We start from the raw sequence: 16,379 nt of genomic DNA on the forward strand, positions 1-16,379 counted from the left end.
CATAGATTTAGAGCAGGAAGGGACATATTCGAATTACATCAGGGCACTTAATCAAGTCCTCTGAAGTTGGGAGAGATGGAGGGCAAATCCTAGCTCTGACGTTTGATAAGTCACGTTACCTCCTAGAGTCTGCTTCCTTGGCTAGAAAAAGAGAATACAATTTGTACTGGATTCCTCCCATGGTTCTTGGGAGGAAAGTGTTTTGTAACCCTTAAAACCCTATAAGGTCAAGAATTCATAATACTCTTCTCTTACAGAGAGGACATTCGTATGCTTTAGAGCAAAGTTCTTAACCTAGGGCTTTGGACTTGGGTTAAAATACATGGAAAATGATTATCTTGGCAATCCAAAGTATTGTATTTTATATGTTTTGGAATATTATGATGAGAAATTAGAAGGGCCATGGACTTTGTCAGAAAGTGAAGGAGTTTCTCTCTGTCTCTCTGTCTCTTCTCTCCCCTTACTCTCCCTTTTTCTCTCCATCTCCCTTCCTCTCTCACTCCCCTCTACCTCCCTGTCCCCTTCTTTCTTTCTTGCTCCCTCTTCCTCTTTCTCTCTCTCCCTTTCTCTCTCCCCTCCCTTTCTCCCTCTCTCACTCACTCTTCTCCCTCCCTCCTTCTCTCTCTTACCCCCCTATCTCCCCCTCCCTTTTCTCCTCTCTCTGCTTCTGTCTGTCTCTGTCTGTCTCTGTCTCTCTCTCCCTTCCTAAAACAATTTAATTTTCTGGAACACACCTCTGTTCCACTAATTTCCATGATATTTTTAGTTCTGTTTATGGGGGTTTGTCTGTCCTTCCTAGGAACAAAAGACTGAACTTAAAAATTATTTAAAGAAAAGATAACATTATGCAATGGACATAACACTGGGACTGGATGTGGGAGAATTGGTTCTGTGAACTGTGACTTATGTGACTGGGTAATTATCTTGCCCTCTTTTAGCCTCAGTTTCTTTCTTTGTAAAGTCCGACTAATGGTACTAGAGGGAATCCCCTGCCTCACTGGGTGGTAGGGGGAATTTACTTGGAAAACTTTAAATGTGGGAGTCACTTAAAGTTTGGTGGCATAGAATGAAGAATGTCTGGGCTTGGGCCTTTTTGGCACATCAGACCAAATGATCTTTCTTCCTTTTTCCTTTCCCATTGGCTTCCCTCCCCCACCCAAAGTGATTCTTTATTAACACAAAACCTTGCCCGGGTGTTCAAGATAAGAGGCTCAAAGTGAGTCGAAACATTGTTGTTAGAGGTTTTTAGGACCATTAACACTCGGGGGGCCCAGCGGGAGCCAGAGTGCTGGTCATTAAGGGCATCGGAGGGTCCCTGCCGGATACCCCCCACAGTACAAAAAGGGTTAATTGACAAGCAGAGTGGCTGGACAAAAGACCAAAGACAAAAGCCAGTTTAAAAAAATAAAAGATAACTTGGAACCACATGGTGCATCCCTACAGAAGCTGAACAGTGGGAAGTTTCTGGACTCATCGGTAATTGTGGAGCCTCCATTGAAAATGGCTTTTACAAAGCCATTAAGATAGGAATCTTCAAAACCCAGGGCTGGTGCTAAATCCCATGCAGCCAGGGACAGGAAGGGGGTGCGCTCCTCAGTCTCTTGCCCCTGTAGGCTTGTCTGAAGAGGTCTTTGCCATATGCCCAGTAGACTATCTTATCTCCTCTGACTTACAAAAAAAAGATCGTTTCTCCCTATAAAACGTCCTTCCTGTCTAAGTGTGGTTGTCTATATTGTTGCTCCTGGTCTCTTCCCTGGGGACATCCCTACTTTAAGTGATCAGGGTATATGTTATCACTATGAGAATGGGGTATAGCAGTCCAGATCTCTGGTGGCATATTAAGGGTTTAGAGAGAGCAATGGGCCTGGGATGCTGGCAAAGCAGGTATTATTAGCAAGGTGCACTGGGAAAAGTGAGTTGGGGTCTGTGGCCCAGGCTTAGGATCCTGGCCCGTGTGTCCCTGGTTAATTGATTTCACCTCAGATTCTTCACCTGTAAATGAAAAGATTGGACTAAATGAGAGCTAGAGTTTAAATTACATTTTAAGGTTTGCAAAATGATTTCTGTATCTTATCTATTTCATCCTCCCAGTAACCCTGGGAGGTAGGTGTAATTACTCTCATTTTACAGAAGAGGAAACTAAGGTAGACAGAAGTGAAATGACTAACCCAGGGTCACACAGCTAGTAAGTATCTTACGCAGGGCTTCATCTCAGTTCCTCCTGACTCTAAGCCAAGCACTCTATCCATTGCACCACCCAGCAGAACTGAATGCCTTCTAAGGACCTTTCCATCAGAAAACCTAAGGATACCTATTTTTTTGATGACAAAACTGAGGTTCAGGGAGGAGGAATAACAATTAAACCAGGTTCACATAGTAATTGTGGCCAGAATTTGGAGCAAAGGGCTCACTGCTGAGGGTCAGGTAATGTTCTTGTTCCCTTTCCTTCTGTGATGCATTCTATAGTCATTTATTTGAATCACATCAGGCATTTATTCTGTAGCAGCTTAAGATTTACAGTCTCTCTCAACCCCTTGAGTAAGTAAAACAAGTCATCCTATTCCTATTTTAAACAAGAAACTTAGAGGAAACTTGTCAAAGATCACAAGAATAGTCTCAAAACTGGGACTAAGAACTTGGTCTTCAATGTTCTTTTTGCTATTCTCTGCCTTCATTCATTCATTCATCTAGTCATTCATACAAACATGTCCTGAACCCCTATCACATGCTCCATGCTGTGCTTTGGACTGTTTTGAGAAATTGAGAAGTAAATCTTGGCCTCAGGGAGCTTACAGTCTAGGAGAAGAAATAAGCATTTGTTTTAGAAATAAGAAAAAAAAGAATACTAGAATTTCTTCCCCTAAAAATACTGTTTTCATGGGCATTTGCAGAGGGTTAGAAAAGAGGCTGCAGGCTCAAATATATGTATGTACAAATATACACATGCATGTGTTTGCACACAGAAGCACACTCAGGATCTGGAAGGGGCTCCGTGACCCTTCTGGTCTAGAAAGTAGCCACATGGGTAAGAGCCAAGCATTACGGGAATAACCTAGGTTCTCATTTGATGGCATTTGTGACTCAAGTCCAATTTTTGACATCCGGAAAATTTGGTAGAGCTGGCTGATGTCCTGAAATCTTCCTGTTTGGTTACATTGATGTTTGTATAGCATTTAACACATTCCCTGGCACATAGTAGGCACTTAATAAGTGTTTGTTGAATTGAATTAGTGAATTAAATTGCTGTTGGATTTGGTGGAACTGAAGTCTGTTCTTTATTTTATAGTCAGGTCAATACTAAAGCAGAAATCTGGGTGGATTCAATTAATTACCAGTATTTAAGGGCAGAATCATCATAGGGCCATAGTATCATGGAATTTAGAGCTGTAATTTTACAAAGGTGGACACTGAGGTCCAGAAAGCAGAAATGATTGGTCTCCAAGGTCTCCATTTGGAGGCTACCATAATGAGGAACCTGCTACCTCTGAAGGAAACTCATTCCACTTTCAGATACTTTGAAAGGATATTATTCCTTACATTGATCAAAATCCATTTCAATGTCACTTTTCTCCAGTGTATCAAATTCTTCTGCCATAAAAAGGGCAAATTGAATCCACTATCCCTATAGCCTTTCAGCTATTTAAAGACAATCACCTGGTTCCTTCCATCTTCTCAAGAGTAAGGATCTCAACTTTGTCAATAGATCCTCACATGACATCATCTCTAGTCCCCTTACCACCCTGGCTACTCTCTTCAGAGCAAGGTCTAGATTCCCAGCATTCTTAAATTGTAGCATTGAGAATTTAACATAATGCGCCAGATATCATTTCCTCTCCACCCCACCCCCTGTGTCTCTACTGCATATCCATTTCCTTCTTTCTTTCTTTTTCTTTGTTTCTTTCTTTCTCTCTCTCCTTCCTTCCTTCCTTCCTTCCTTCCTTCCTTCCTTCCTTCCTTCCTTCCTTCCTTCCTTCCTTCCTTCCTTCCTTCCTTCCTTCCTTCTTCCTTCCTTCCTTCCTTCCTTCCTTCCTTCCTTCCTTCCTTCCTTCCTTCCTTCCTTCCTTCCTTCCTTCCCTCCTTCCTTCCCTCCTTCCTTCCCTCCTTCCTTCCCTCCTTCCTTCCTTCCTTCCTTCCTTCCTTCCTTCCTTCCTTCCTTCCTTCCTTCCTTCCTTCCTTCCTTCCTTCCTTCCTTCCTTCCTTCCTGTATAGCTTGTATCTTTTCTTTAAGGAAAGATAATGATGATGATGGAAGTTAGGAGCTACTTTATGGAATTAGATGCATTTATTAAATAAATGCACTCAGGACTTATGGTGCATCCAGAACTGTCCTTAGAAGGACAAAAGAAAACAAGAAAACTATGACCTCAGCCCTGCCTTCACGGAGCTTACACTTTTCTATGAAAAGGAAGAAGCCAAACGAAGTTTTTGGAAGCTGGAGAAACTACTCCCAGGGGTGGAGAGGAGGAATCAGATTAGATTCATGAAAAAAGCAACATGTGAACTGGGCCTTGAAGGGTGAGGAGGGAGAAGAGTATGGATAATATAGAACACTTGGGTGGTTACTATGTGCCAAGCACCATGCTAATATTTGAAGATACAAATGGAAAGGCAAGATATTTCCTGATCTCAGGAAGCTAAGATTTATTTAGTGTAGATAATCTTTATAGGAGGGCAAAGTGATAGGGCATGTGGTAAGACTCAGTGGGACTTGGAGAACAGACCAGATCTGCCAGACTGATGACTTTATGGAAGAGAGTTTGTCCAATGGTTGGAATGGAACCTGGTTCTCTCTTACCACAGGGAGTACTACAGGTAAGCAAGGATAGCATCCACCTGGAAACAAATGTCCAGTGACTGGGGGAAACTGGATAATTATGTCAATCAAAGGGGAAGAGAAGGTTCCTAGTTTCCCATCTAGGAGTACTCATTCTGGGTTCCAGGGAAAGGAATTATGAGAGTAAAGGCATGGAGATGGGAAATGTCTTCATGTAATGATGTCCAAGTTTGGGTGGAGTGTAGGATACCCCAGGGAGAGTGGTGGAGTATATGGATGAAGTGGTTGACTCTATTGGGAAATTCATCATTTTAAAGGTTTGAGTAGAATCCATACCTACCTGGATGTCTTCCCTACCCCCAAAATGCATCATGGTGAAAACTGAGCATATTTTCCCTCATTTCCCTTATCCTGTCCCTCATCCCAATTTTCCTCTTTCAGTAGAGGGAATTCTTTCAGCCATCCAAGCTCAGAGTCTTGGAGTTTTCTTTGACTCTTTGCCTGTCCCTTACTCCTCACATCCAAATCAGTCACCTGATCTTAGTAATTCTGACCTCAGACACTTACTATCTGTGTGACCCTGGGCAAGTCACTTTACCCCAATTGCCTTAAAACATCCAGGGCCATCTCCAGTCATTCTGATATATATCTTGCCACTGGGCCCAGATGGCTCCAGAGGAGAGAATGGGGCTGGTGACTCTGCACAGCCCTGCCTCACTTAAATCTGATTCACTGCAAATAAAGACATCACATTCCTGATGTCATGGTCCTTTTCAAGAACAAAGGACAAACAACAACAACTTTAGCAGTATCTCTTGCATCTGCTTCCTGATCTTTATCCACATAACCACCATTCTAGTTCAGGTGCTTATTTTTTCTTGGTTAAACTAATGTAATAGCTTCTTAACTTATCTTTCCACCACTAGGCCATCCTCGTTCTCTAATTCATCCTTTGAACAGCTGTTGAAATGCCCCCCACCTTAGTCACAAAATGTGATGATGTAACACCCCCAACTACCCAAATACTTGTAGTGATTCCTTATTTATTACATATGGGACTTTTTAGCTTGGACACTTAAAGTCCTCCACTATCTGGTTCTAGCAGACCAATTCAGGATTGTTACATAGACTTCCCCTTTACTTTCTTTCTTTTTCCCCCAATCTTAATAGCATTTTTCCCAGTTACATGTAAAGATATTTTTCAACATTTATTTTTTGTTTGTTTGTTTGTTTTGGGCGGGGCAATGGGGGTTAAATGACTTGCCCAGGGTCACACAGTAAGTGTCAAGTGTTTGAGGCCGGATTTGAACTCAGGTCCTCCTGAATCCAGGGCTGGTGCTTTATCCACTGCGCCACCTAGCTGCCCCAACATTTATTTTTATAAGATTTCTAGTTTCAAGTTTTTCTCCCTCCTTCCCTTCCCCCTCCCCAAGATGGCAAACTCTGATACAGGTTATCTATGTCCAACCACATTAAACATATTACCACATTAAGTCATGTTGTGAAAGAAGAATCAGAAAAAAAAGGACAAACCTCAAGAATGAAAAAAAGTAAAAAAGAGTATGCTTTCAGATCCCACAGTTCTTTTTCTGGATGTGGAGAACATTTTTCCATCATGAGTCCTTTGGAATTGTCTTGGATCATTGTATTGCTGAGAAGAGCTAAGTTTTTCACAGTTGATCATCATACAATGTTGCTGTTACTGTGTACAATATTCACTTGGTTCTGCTCACTTCACTCAGTATCAGTCTACTTAGGTCTTTCCAGGTTTTTCTGAAATCTGCCTGCTCATCATTTCTTCTTTTTTCATTTCTTTTCTCTTCTTTTCTTTTTTCTTTTTCTTATTCTTTTCTTTTCTTTTCTTTTTTTTTTCAGGGCAATGAGAGTTAAGTGACTTGCCCAGGATCACACAGCTAGTAAGTGTCAAGTGTTTGAGGCCTGACCTGAACTCAGGTCTTCCTGAATCCAGGGCTGGTGCCCATTCCACTGCACCACCTAGCTGCCCCTCCTAATCATTTCTTATAGCACAATAATATTCCATTATATTCATTTACCACAACTTGTTCAGCCATTCACCAATTGATGGGCTTCCCCTCAATTTCCAATTCTTTGCCACTACTAAGAGACCTGCTATAAATATTTTTGTTCATGTGGGTCCTTTCCCCTTTTTATGACCTCTTTGGGATACAGACCTACTAGTAGTGATGTTACTGGGTCAGAGGGTATGCACAGCCCCATAGTCCTTTGGGCATAGTTTCTTTCTTTTTTTCCTCTTGTTTTGTCTATTTAGTACCTTATTATTTTCTAGTTACATGTAGAGATAGTTTTCAACATTTGTTTCTATAAGAATTCTAGCTTCAAATCTTTATCCCTCCCCCCTGCCCAAGACAGCAAGCAATCTGATATAGGTTATATATGTACAATCACATTAAACATATTTCTGCATTAGTCATGCTATGAAAGAAGAATCAGAGGAAAAGATGAAAACAAAAGGAAAACAAAAAAATAGAAATAGTATGGTGCAATCTGCATCTAGATTCCACAGTTCTTTTTTTTTTCTGGATTTGGAGAGCATTTTCCATCATGAGTCCTTTGAAACTATCTTGGATCATTGTGTTGCTGAGAAGAGTCAAATCTATTACAGTTGATCAACACACAGTGTTGTTGATACTATATACAATGTTCTCCTGTTCTGCTCATCTCACTCAGCATCAATTCATGTAAGTCCTTCCAGGTTTTTCTGAAATCCACCTGCTCATCGTTTCTTCACATTGATTTTTTTAAAACTTTGTGTTGTAAATTTTCTTCCTTCCTCCTCAACCATCCCTATGGAATCAAGCAATTCAATATGTCATACATGTGCAATTATGCTAAGCATCTTCACATTACTCAAGTTGTGAAAGAAAATAGACAGAACAACTTTTGCAAGAGGAACTAACAAATAAAATTACACTTCAATCTGTATTCAAATACCATCAGTTCTTCCTTTATTGATGGTTTGCATTTTTCATACGTCCTTCTGATAGCATCCTGCTCATCATTTCTTTCACAGTTATTGTTGCTAACTGTATTACCCTTCATCCTATTCCCTCCCCTTGATATTTACTCTATTTTCTATCTTCTTTCACCCTATCCCTCCTCAAAAGTGTTTTGCTTTTTACTGCCCCCTCCCCCAGTCTGCCCTCCCTTCCTTCACCTCTTCCCACTTTTCCCCCCTTTCCCTCCAACTTTCCTTCAGGGCAAAATATATTACTATACCCACTTGAGTGTTTATGTTATTCCCTTTTTGAGCCAATTCTGATGAAAGTAAGGCTCACTCAGTCCTCTGATCCTTCCCCATTTTCCCCTTCACTCTATAAGCTTTTTCTTGTTTGTTTTATTTGAGTTATTTTATACCCTCCCACCTTTCCCTTTCCATTTCTTTCAGTGCATTCCTTTTACCCCTTAACTTTATTTTGAAGATATCGTCATGGGTCAGCTAGGTGACACAGTGGACAAAGCACCATCCCTGGACCCAGGAGGCCCTCAGTCCAAATCCAGCCCCAGACATAAGCCACCCCACCCTGCCTGCCCTACAAAAAACAAGGATAAATGCTTTACATATATCATCCCTTCATATTCAATTTACAACTGTGCCCTATGTCTAAGTATATTCCTTTCAACTGCCTTAATATTGAGAAAATTCTTATGAGTTGGTAGTATTATCTTCTTATGTAAGAATGTAAACAGTTTATCCTTTTAATGTCCTTCATGATTTCTTTTTCATGTTTACCTTTTTAGGCTTCTCTAGAGTCTTGTATTTGAAAGTCAAATTTTCTATTTAGTTCAGGTCTTTTAATCACAAATGCCTGTAAGTTCTCTTTTTCATTGAAGTCCCATTTTCCCCCTGAAAGATTATACTCAGTTTTGCTGGGTAAGTGATTTTAGGTTGTAGTCCCAGTTCCTTTGCCATCCAGAATATCATATTCCATGCCCTCCAGTTCTTTAATGTAGAAGCTGCTAGATCTTGTGTTATCCTGACTGTGGCTCCACAGTATTTGAATTCCTTCTTTCTAGCTGTTTGCCATATTTTCTCCTTGACCTGGGAGTTCTGGAATTTGGCTATAATATTCCTGGAAGTTTTCCTTTTGGGATATCTTACATGAGGTGATCAGTGGATTCTTTCAATTTCCATTTTACCTTCCGCTTCTAGAATATCAGGGCAATTTTCCCTGACAATCTCTTGGAAGATGGTTTCTAAGCTCTTATTTTGGTCATAGTTTTCAAGTAGTCCAATGATTTTCAAATTATCTCTCCTGGATCTATTTTCTAGGTCAGCTGTTTTTCCACGGAAATATTTCATATTGCCCTCTGTTTTTTTTATTCATTTGGATTTGCTTTACTTTGTCTTGGTTTCCCATAAAGTCACTAGCTTCCATTTGTTCAATCCTAATTCTTAGGCAAGTATTTTCTTCAGACAGCTTTTGTATCTCCTTTTCCATTTGGCTTTTCAAGCTGTTGACTTTTTTTCTCATGATTTTCCTGCATCACTCTCATTTCTCTTTCCATTCTTTCCTCCACCTCTCTAAATCTTCCTTCTATCTCTCCTACTTTCTCTTCAAAGTCCCTTTTGAGAGCTTCCAAGGCCTGAGACCAGTTCATTTTGTTTTTGGAAACTTTGGATGCAGGAGCTTTAACTTTGTTATTATCTTCTTCTAAGGGTGTATTTTGGTCTAGCTTGCCCCCAAAGCAGCTTTTGATGGTCTGTCGTTTTTTCTGCTTACTCATCTTGATCCCCCATTTCTTGGGATTTAACTCCTTCTTAAAGTGTAGTGTTGTTTCCAGGACACACTGTTCCAAGCTACAGCTTGGCCCCAGGGGGTGATTGGGCTTTTTCTCAGCCTGCTTGGCCTGTGAGTAACCATAGCCTGATTTCTCTTCGACCCGGCAACGGAAGTCTGATTGAAATCTGATTCTCACTGGTCAGAAGCTTGGCATGCCTTTGCCCTGCCCCCACTAGGTGGCTGTTCCTAGAGTTTGCTTGCTGCTTCAGAATGTGGGCACCCTGTCCCAGTTCCAGCAAACACTGCAGCTATTCCCCCCAACCACTGGACCCCGTCACCAGTCCGCAAGCCGAGCTTCAGAAGAAGTAGCTGAAGATTCTGAGGGTCCAGAGGCATTGCCTGCTTGAGGCTGGTCCTGCTCTGTGTGTGCTGTGCTCCTCTCTCAGCCTGAACAGCAGGTGATCCCAGTCACCTAATTAAGCCATCTTTGGCTGGAAAAGAATCTCACTCTGTTCTTATGTGGGTTATGCTGCTCCAAGAGTTGTCTTATCGCATTATTTTTGGAGGCATGTGGACAGGTTTTTGGGAGCTGGGAGAGTTACAGCCTTTCTTCTGCCATCTTGGCTCTGTCCCCCTAGGCATAGTTTCAAATTGTTCTTCAGAATAGTTGAATCAGTTCATAACTCCACTAACAATGCATTAGTGTTCCAATTTTTCCACATCTTCTCCAACATTTGTTATTTTTCTTTTTTGTCATATGAGCCAATCTGCTGGGTGTGAGGTGGTACCTCAGAGTTGTTTTAATGTGCATTTCTCTAATTAATAGTTATTTAGAACATTTTTTCATATGGCAATAGATAGCTTTGATTTCTTTATCTGAAAACTGCCTGTTCATATCCTTTGACCATTTCTCAATTGTTCCCCTTATCTTTCTAATCAAACCAGTCTTGCTCGATTCCACTCTGTCCCTTATCCCATCTGTATCACCACCTTGATGTCATCCTTGATTCTTCATGTGCATTAACCTCCACGTATCCAAATGGTTACCCAAGTTTGCCATTTCTACCTTTGTGGCATCTCTTGTATATAAACTCTTCTCTCCTATTACATAGTCTTCCATCTGATCTCCTTGCCTCACATCTCTCCCCTATTTCAGTCCATCCTCTATTCAGGGGCCAAAGGGATTTTCTTAAAGTATAAATCTGACTATGTCATTCCCCCATAGACATGGTCAACAAACACAGTGCACCTCCCCCATTACCTCCAGGATGAAATAAAAAAACCCACTAAAAAGACAAAGCTATTTGTCATTTAAAGTCCTTGCCAATTTGATCCCTTTCTACCTTTTTAATCTTCCTATATTTATTCTTCTTCACATATTCTACCATTTTGCTTCTCCTCACACAAGATGCTCCATTTCCTAACTCAGTGTCTTTTCACTAGCTGTCACTATGTCCAGAATGGTCTCTCTTCTCACCTCTACCTCCTGGTTTCCTTAGTTTCTTTTAGGATTCAGCTCAATTCCAATCTTCTGTGGGAATCCTTTCCCAATTCTACCCTAACCCCCATTGCTTTCCCTCTGCAATTATCGTCCATCTATTCTGTATATAGGGGCAGCTAGGCGGAACCATAGTGCACAGAGCACCAGGCCTGGAGTCAGAAAGACTCATCTTCCTGAGTTCAAATCTGGCCTCAGATATTTACTAGCTGTGTGAACCTGGGCAAGTCATTTAATTCTGTTTTCTCATCTGTAAAATGAGCTAGAGAAGGAAATGGCAAACTACTTCAGGATCTTTGCCAAGAAAACCCTGAAGGGGATCACAAAGAATCAGACACTGAAACAACTAAATAACAATAACAACACTGTTTATATCTTGCATGGGCATAGTTGCTTTCATGTTGTTTTCCCATTAGAATGTAAATACCTTGGGGATAAAGCACCAGCACAGGAGGACCTGAGTTCAAATCTGACCTCAGACACTTGATACTTACTAGCTGTGTCACCCTGGGCAAGTCACTTAACCGTAATTGCGCCGCCAAAAAAAAAAAAAAGAGAGAATGTGAACACCTTGAAAGCAGGGACTTTGTATATTCCTTTCTTTCTTTGAGCTGTAGGGCTTAGCACACACGGTAAGCATTTAATGGATGTTTTTTGACTGACAGACTGCATTTATTGAGGCCACCTCCTGGGCCTTAGACACACTCCTTTCTCATAAAGACCTATGAAAAATCTACTTCCCTTCAAGGCCCCAGTCTGTGAAGAAGAGACTACAAAAGAAGTATTGTTATCCCTATCCTTCAGCTAAGGAAACTGAGGTTCAGAAAGGTTACTTGATTTGTCCTCTGTCAATGCAGCTAATAAGTGTTGGGATTAGTATATGAACCAGGACTAGGATTGGTCTTGGTCCCAAGCCCAGTACTGTGTCCATTACACTGGATTGGACCTTGTAATGCCCATAACTGCACATCTCAAATTGTCTAATTTTTCTTGTTCAGCCCTTCTTCAGATTCCTTAGGGATATGATCTGATTGCTTCCCTGAGATTAGGTCCTCTATAAAACACAAGGAGATGTAGCCAACTTCCTTCCCATCCTGTGTTAATGTGCACAGCACCAAGGAGGCACTGAGAAATCCTTCTGATGCCATCTAAGAAAGATTATGTTCATTCAATCCAATTTACCCATAAGAATAACGGAGTCGGAAAAACAATCTCCAGCAATCAATGCTGCCCAATGAATTATGCAGCATATTTTCGGCATTTCCACCAAATATGATGCCTACAGGAAAATAGCCCAGGGCAGTTAATTGTTAACTGGGAATCTCTTTTTATTAATTCCATGGGGTCAAAATTTTAAAATAATGCTGCTATTTCCATGCAATGGGAGGATCTGTACTGGTATCACTCCAAGGTAGCCTCTTTTTTTCCCCCTTTTTGTAAAGAAGACTAATGCGGTATCATGTTTTATTGTGCAATAAAATTACATGCTAAAATTATGCTCATAAATGTAGGCAAATGTAAACCAAGCTATTAGTTATGTTTTCACAGATAAAAGTCATTAGCATAGCTATCAAACTCTTCTTCCATTTGAATAACAGAATTATGTCTGGAATCTCAGCCTGGTTTGTGGAGGCTAAGTCTTGGGTAGAACAAGGATAAATCCATCTCTCTCTCTCTCTCAGCTGGGTATGTGAGAGCAGAGACTCCGACCTCTCTATCTCTCTCAGGGCACAGGGTGTCAGAATAGTCATCCAGGCTCTTTCCTTGACATCAAACTGTACCATGGAGGTTGAGCCAGAGTAGTGGGTGCCTCTCTGCACATCTTGGAAATCTGGAAGTCATTCTTAACACCTCCCCACCTACTTCCTGCTAATTAGACTTATCGAAAAACAATTGTGGATCTTTTGAAATTTCGGGAGGCTGACAGCGTCTTTTAGCAACAGTCACAAGGAAACAAAGTTTCATGTATAATTCATGAGGCATGTGGTCATCCTGGTAGGAAATTATTTCCCTCTGACAGATCCAGCAGCCACAGTGTCCTGTCAGAATAGCCCACAGTGTATAATTAAAATCTGAACAGAACAAATTAATGCTGATTACTTTATAAACAGTTTGAAAGCTTGAATTCTGTTGCCTGTCTTAGAAGAAGAAAACAGATATTTCAGAAATGTATAGATTTTTTTCCCCCTCCAGCTAATAGTTCTGCTAATAAAGGGTCCTTGAATAGATATTATAGTTACGGTTCTTTGTCCCCTAATTTGCTTCAATGCAACCGAACTCGTTCCGTGCTCTAGGACTAAACAGAAAATGGCAGGTGCTGAATTTCCATGATGGGTATTGGTCATCTTCTCTTGTTATCTGACATGTGTCCATCCAGATCCTGGCTTCTAGGAGGTCAGCTCCTTTAAGAGGCAAAATGGAACTTCCCTGCAATGTCCTAGCTCATTGTTGAGGGTCCAGAATTGGACCTTGCACAGAACGTAGCAAGTTGGCCCTTCCCCAATGACTCCAAGCTCCTGCCCCTGAATTGGTGTCTCCAGAAACACTCCCTTTTTTACCTTCAGCTGGTCCCAGACTCCTTTTGGTCTGTTGACTCTCAGAGTCCTGATCAGACAGTGACTTATTACCTTGGCCAGCCCTCTCAAGGTGTCTTTACACACTATGTTCTGCTCAAATCAGACTAACAACTCTTCTTTGGACCTGACATTTTGAATGCCTCTGTGTGTTTGCATAAGCTAGACCCCATGCTTGGAGGGCAACACTGAGAGGATGATGGGATCAAAGCCCTAGCGATGGATGGGACCTCAGAGGCCATCTAATCCAATCCCCTCATTTTTCAGAGAAGGAAACTGAGGCAGAAAGAGAGAAAGTGATTTGCCTGAGATCCCATAGGTGGCAGGCTGATTTATTATCTTCTCCCTCTTCAAGTCCTTATCTTTCTTCGAGGTTCAGCTCAGTTGATCTCTCATCCATGAAGCCTTCCCTGACCTTCCCAGTTATTACTGCTTTCCCCCTCCTTAAATTGTGTGCACATACTGTGTCCCCTATAAACTGTAAGCTTCAGAAAGACCAGGGGATGTTGCTCCCCCCCTTGCAACCCAAGCATCCCCCACAGTGCCTGGCACATAGTAGTTACTTAATAAATATTTATTGAACTGAATTCATGAGGCAATATGTCATAGACCATAGGGAACTGACCCAAGACTTAAGAAAACCCAGGTTCACACTTCACCCGTGCTCCATACAGGCTGTGGGCACCTCACTTAACCTCTTGTAGAGAAGGTGCCAATCTGTATAGGTAGCAATAGTTTCTCATAAAAAAATGAAATGGATGGATCCAGTCCCTATCTTGAACTGAACTGAATGTCTTCAAGTTCATTACTCCTCTGATCTGATAACATGGCCCCACCCTACTTTTCTAGCCTTACTGTGTTTTGTAACATTCCATTTTTCTTATTCTGTGCCTCAAATAAGCCAAGATACTCAACTGTCCTTCAAAGAACCTGAGGCATCCAACATTGCCACCCACCCTTATACCTTTGTTCATGCCTTCCCTCACCCTGGCACAGTCTCCACTCACCCTTGCCAGTTGAAAACTTGTTCATGCTGGGTGTGGTAGCACACTCCTGTAACCCTAGCTACCCGAGAGACTGAGGTTGGTGGATCGTTTGACCTTTGGAGTTCTAAGCTGTACTAGGCTAAGCTGATCAGGTATCTGAACTAAGTCCAGGACTAATATGGTGAACCTCAATGTGGGGAGCTACGGGGCGGGGGGGGGGGGACTACCCTAAAGAGGGGCTGTCTGAGGAGCAGAGCCAAACTGAAAAAACCAGACAGACAGGACAGGTTAAAACTCCTGAATGGATCTGTAGCGGCATCGGTATTCTGAGTAAGTGCTACATATACAACTGAGGTGAGAGAGATCCAATAATAATAATAATAATAAAATCTATATCTACCTCTATCAGTCATCCATCCATCCACCTAATCTATCTACCTACCTATCAATCATCTCTCTCCCTCTCTCTCTCTGACTATATATCTATGTATCTGTCATCTATTTATCATCTATCTATCCATCCACACACTTACACTTGTGTCCTTCAAAGCCTAGCTCATGCCCCACTCCCATCATGCCATCGAGTAACCTCCCCTGAGCTTGTCAGCCGGGGAAGTCTCCCTCTAATGAGCTCTTTGCTCCTTTTAAGCTCTTTCACTGAATATTCACTTTAAAATCAGGAGACACAGCGCAATAAACAGTCCATCCATATGTAACTAGGGAGTAGAGTGGGGGATTTCTAATGTCATTTCCAGCTCAGAGATTCCCTGTTCCATGTTGTAATGCCCCTGAAAGTAGGGAGTTCCCCATGGGTCTTTGAAAGGAGACTGGATGTTGATTTGTCATAGAGACTATAGATGGGAAGAGAAGGATGCCTTCTTCAGGGATATGTTGGCCTCTATGGTTGGTTATTCTGTGAAAAGGCAATAATCCCCTCTGTTTGACTTCAAGCAATCTTTACTGTTCAGTATATGGGCAGCTAGGTGGTGCAGTGGATAAAGCACTGGCCCTGAAGTCAGGAGGATCTGAATTCAGTTCTCACCTCAGACTCTTACTAGCTGTCATTTAATCTCAATTGCCTTAAATATTCAGGGTCATCTCCAGTCATCCTGACACATATCTTGCCACTGGACCCAGATGGCTCTGGAGAAGAAGAGAGTGAGGTTGGTGACTTTGCACAGCCCTTCTTCACTTAAATACAATTCACTTCAAGTCATGACATCACCCTAATGTCATGGTTCTTTGCCAGAATGAAGGACAAACAACAACCATTCTGTACAGAGGCAGCCGCCAGTCATGAACAAGCAGGAGGATTATTGATGTCTCAGAATTGTTGGTGATACGTGGGGGATGGCTTCCTCTGATTTAGCCCAGTGATCCACGTCCACAAACATTTGTGTGCAGCACTAGTGTGAGGGTAGCAATATTCAAAGTGCAGTCTAGTGACCTCAAGACCCTTTGAGGGAGTCTACAAGGTTAAAAACTATTTTCATAATGACACTAAGATTTTTCCATCTTAATGTAGTAAATATTAATGAATACAACTCACAAAAACAAATGCTCTTTGGGGGGAGTCCTCAATAATGTTTAAGAATATAAAGGGATTCAGATCAGTTTGAGAACCCTTGTGCTAGGGGGAAGGGAGAGTTTGGATAAGATATAGAGCTTAGCTCTCATGGAGCTAGGGAAAGTTTGAGGTATATTTTGGAAGGTCCTTTACAGGGCTATGTGACCCATACAGAAGACAACATACAATAAAAGTACACAAGAGGTACAAAGTTTACT

The sequence above is a fragment of the Dromiciops gliroides genome, chromosome 6 (assembly GCF_019393635.1).
Source record: "Dromiciops gliroides isolate mDroGli1 chromosome 6, mDroGli1.pri, whole genome shotgun sequence".
NCBI lineage: Eukaryota > Metazoa > Chordata > Mammalia > Microbiotheria > Microbiotheriidae > Dromiciops > Dromiciops gliroides.